General features: G+C 45.5%; 1 pseudogene; it reads left to right on the forward strand.

Annotated features, from left to right (window-relative positions):
- Positions 1–2,364: 2,364 nt before the first annotated feature.
- Positions 2,365–3,529, forward strand: LOC112833804 (actin, cytoplasmic 2-like; annotated as a pseudogene).
- The last annotated feature ends 632 nt before the right edge of the window (positions 3,530–4,161 follow it).

The raw sequence follows: 4,161 nt of genomic DNA on the forward strand, positions 1-4,161 counted from the left end.
TTGAAGGAATCATGTACTATTGTGCTCTTTGAAAAGCCTGAGGAATGCTTTTGTGGGGTCTACCCCCAGAGCATGCTGGTGGCATGTCTGTGGCTAACACCTTGCAAAGGGGAATCTGGGCATCGTTGCTCATGTTTTCTCTCTGGAGCAAAATCCAAGGTGTATATAAGATTTCATCAATAATTCCAAGGTGGATAGCCAACCCCAGTCCTGGGTCCACTGCACTCTGGAAAATGCCTTAAGCATTTAAGCTAAACCACTGAGAAAGTCAAGGAAGCTAATCCAACTACTCTTCTTTTGTGCCAGTCATTTAATCCCCAGATGCTCTCAGTACTGGCTAGCCTACCGGGACTGGAAATGGACCACTCCTGTCCTTTCACACTGACTTCCTCTTGAGAGCAGAAAAGCATCCTTTTCCTCTTTCAAGTGGACCCGGATGCAGATTCAACTAGTTTTAATCTTTTTCAAACTTGATTAATAGTCCTTTAAGTCAATTCCTGGTAGGAGGTGGGTCCCGCACACATCATTTTTTTTTCGTAAGTAGGGAAGTGAGTAATTCCTAAGTTTTAGGCCAGGAAAAAAAAATCTGGAACTTTACCAAGTTCATTACATTTTTTTAATAAATTTATTTTTTTATAAATTTATTTAGGAAATCATACACAATTCCATTATCTAACAATAATGTTTTTCCCATTTCTGTTTTTAAAAATCTAGTCTTCTAAATCTTAAAACAACAAAACTGGGATAATGGCATCTAAAATTTTCATTACTAAAAATATTTTAATCAGTCTATTGTGTAAGACTGTTGAATCACAGACATGTACCCCTGAAACAAATAATACATTGTATGTTAACAAAAAAAAAAAAAAAAGGAAGAAGAAGAAGATAGCAGGAAGGGAAAAATGAAAGGGGGGAAATCAGAGGGGGAGATGAACCATGAGAGACTGTAGACTCTGAGAAACAAACTGAGGGTTCTAGAGGGGAGGGGGTGGGGGGATGGGTTAGCCTGGCGATGGGTATTAAAGAGGGCACGTACTGAATGGAGCACTGGGTGTTATACGCCAACAATGAATCATGGAACACTACATCAAAAACTAATGATGTAATGTACGATGATTAACAGAACATAATAAAAAATATATATATATATGTATGATAAGTAAAATAAAATAACATTTAAAAGTAATGTGACCACCCAGATATTTTCAGCACTGATATTACCTTCTGAATTGAATAGTGATATCTGAAGTTCTAAATCTACTTATTTTATTTTTTAAATGTAAATCACATTTTATTTTGTCATCAGAGGTAATTAAATTTGTTACATACCTTCTATAAGTGCTTTAGGTGAAAGTTTTTTTTTTTTTTTAGTGTTCAATAATTCATTAGTTGTGTATAACACACAGTGCTCATCACAACTGTGCCCCAATTTTTTTTTAAATCTATGTATTTAAGGATGCCGGGGTGGCTCAGTTGGTTAAGCGTCTGCCTTTGGCTCAGGTCATGATCCTGGGGTCTGGGATCGAGCCCCACATCAGGCTCTTTGCTCAGCGGGGAGTCTTCTTCTCCCTCTGCTGGCTCTGCCTGCCTCTCCACCTGCTTGTGCTCTCTCTCTCTTTGACAAATAAATAAAATCTTTAAAATAAAAAAATCTTTTAATCATTTTCCTATATCCATAATTCCTAAATACTTTCAAAAACTTGACATGCAATGTCACCTAGTAATCCGCAGAATCCTCTTTGAGAAATGCTATATAAAATCAAACCAGGAAATCTATCAAGAAAGTTAACAGAGAAGGCTCTAGTAAGAACAACCTGGGTTCGAACCCTGGTTCTCTCACTAACCAACCAAATTAGCATGAATAATACATAAATAACTAAAGTCATAACATTGATCGACCACATGCTATGTTAACAGGCACTTTGTGAAGGGTCTTGCATGTGTTAATTTCACTTGCTCCTAGAACCCATATGGCTGGTGCTATCAGTATTCCTACTTTGCAGATGAGGATATAGAGGCTAAGGAATGTTTCCTGCTTCAGCTCTCAAGGTGAATCAATATGAACTTGAACTGGCCGGTGTCCGCTCTACCAGACTGGGTTCCCACCCTCCTTCTCTGGCTGTTGGAGACCTGGCTCCCCTACAACTCCCACCCCACACCCATGGTTACTTCTCATTCCCAGCCCTAGCACCAACTCTAACACTCATCCCTCCTCTTCACCCTTTATGTTTCCCCCTAAATGCTGCTTGATCCAGGAAGCCTTCCTGGTACTCCATTATAGCTCACTCGCCGCAGCCGGCCCGCGCTCTGCATTTTCCCACAGCTTGTCTTTCACGTCCACTGCCGCCACTTCCACCCACCGCAATGGAAGAGGAGATCGCTGCGCTCGTCATCGACAATGGCTCAGGCATGTGCAAGGTGGGCTTTGCTGGGGATGACGCCCCCCCGAGCCGTGTTCCCGTCCATCATCAGGCGACCCCGACACCAGGGTGTGATGGTGGGCATGGGCCAGAAGGACTCCTACGTGGGCGATGAGGCCCAGAGCAAGCGGGGCATCCTGACCCTCAAAGAGCCCATTGAGCACGGCATTGTCACCAACTGGGACGACATGGAGAAGATCTGGCACCACACCTTCTACAACAAGCCCCCCATGCTGCTGACCGAGGCCGCCCTGAACGCCAAGGCCAACCACGAGAAGATGACCTGGATCATGTTCGAGACCTTCAACACCCCAGCCATGTACGTGGCCATCCAGGCTGTGCTGTCCCTGTACGCCTCTGGCTGCACCACTGGTATTGTCATGGACTCTGGGGATGAGGTCACCCACACTGTGCCCATCTATGAAGGGTACGCCCTGCCCCACACCATCCTGCGTCTGGGCCTGGCTGGCCGGGACCTGACAGACTACCTCATGAAGATCCTCACGGAGCGTGGCTACAGCTTCACCACCACAGCCGAGCGGGGAATCGTGGGTGACATCGAGCAGAAGCTGTGCTACGTCGCCCTGGACTTCGAGCAGGAGATGGCCACGGCTGTGTCCTCCTCCTCCCCGGAGAAGAGCTATGAGCTGCCCGACTGGCAGGTGATCACCATTGGCAACGAGCAGTTCTGTTGCCCGGAGCCTCTCTTCCAGCCTTCTTTCCTGGGTATGGAGTCCTGTGGCATCCACAAGACCACCTTCAGCTCTATCATGATGTGTGACATGGACATCCAGAAGGACCTCTACGCCGACATGGTGCGGTCTGGTGGGACCACCATGTACCCCAGCATCACCAATAAGATGCAGAAGGAGATCACAGCCCTGGCAGCCAGCACGATGAAGATCAAGATCATCGCTCCTCCTGAACGCAAGTACTCCGTGTGGATCAGGGGCTCCATCCTGGCCTCACTGTCCACCTTCCAGCAGATGTGGATCAGCAAGCAGGAGTATTGGGAGTCAGGCCCCTCCATCGTGTGCCGCAAAGGCTCCTGGTACTCCCTTACACACTCTCTTCATTATGCATTCTCTTCATGTGCACATTTTCATTGAGAAAACTTACAGGGATTAGTTCTTTTTGTAACTATGAGTTCATTATCCATCTCCCTTGCTAGACTGAGGCTCCAAGGTGCTCTCACATCTGTATTTCACCCGACAATGTGAATAAGTGAATCATTAGTGACATGTCATTCTCAGTTCTTTAGCCTGTGACATGGTTAGTTCTGATTAGCTCATTTCTAAACTTGTGGCTTTTGGCATGACAAAAGGGAAGTACAAAAGATGCACGAAACTGCTAAGTTAAATTGTAGGACTTTGGGTGATTGACCTTGAGAAGGAGTGGGTTTTGAAAGCCTTTTAGAACAGAAGCTTCAATCTGTACACACCATTTTTGCCAAGAGAGTTAAGTGGATGGCTGTGGAGGGAGTGCATTACATAGCTTTTCCAGTAACATGAAGCTTTAAGCCCACGGAACTGTCCCCAAACAAAAATTTGGTCTCGGCCCCCTAGCTTCTCCCACCCTGGTGAGTCACGTGAAGAGTGGGGTAAGTGGTCCTAGAGGGTGTCGTTCTAAGGCTCGCTTTCTCCTCTAAGGGGCACCACTGCCTCAGTTTCCATGGCCAAATAAAGGAAATGCTGCATCAAAACTTGTCTTGAAACTCACAATGCAAATGAGCACATTAGTG

This window comes from Callorhinus ursinus, unplaced genomic scaffold (assembly GCF_003265705.2).
Source record: "Callorhinus ursinus isolate GAN/ISIS: 27379988/994484 unplaced genomic scaffold, GSC_fseal_2.0 scaffold15, whole genome shotgun sequence".
Lineage (NCBI taxonomy): Eukaryota > Metazoa > Chordata > Mammalia > Carnivora > Otariidae > Callorhinus > Callorhinus ursinus.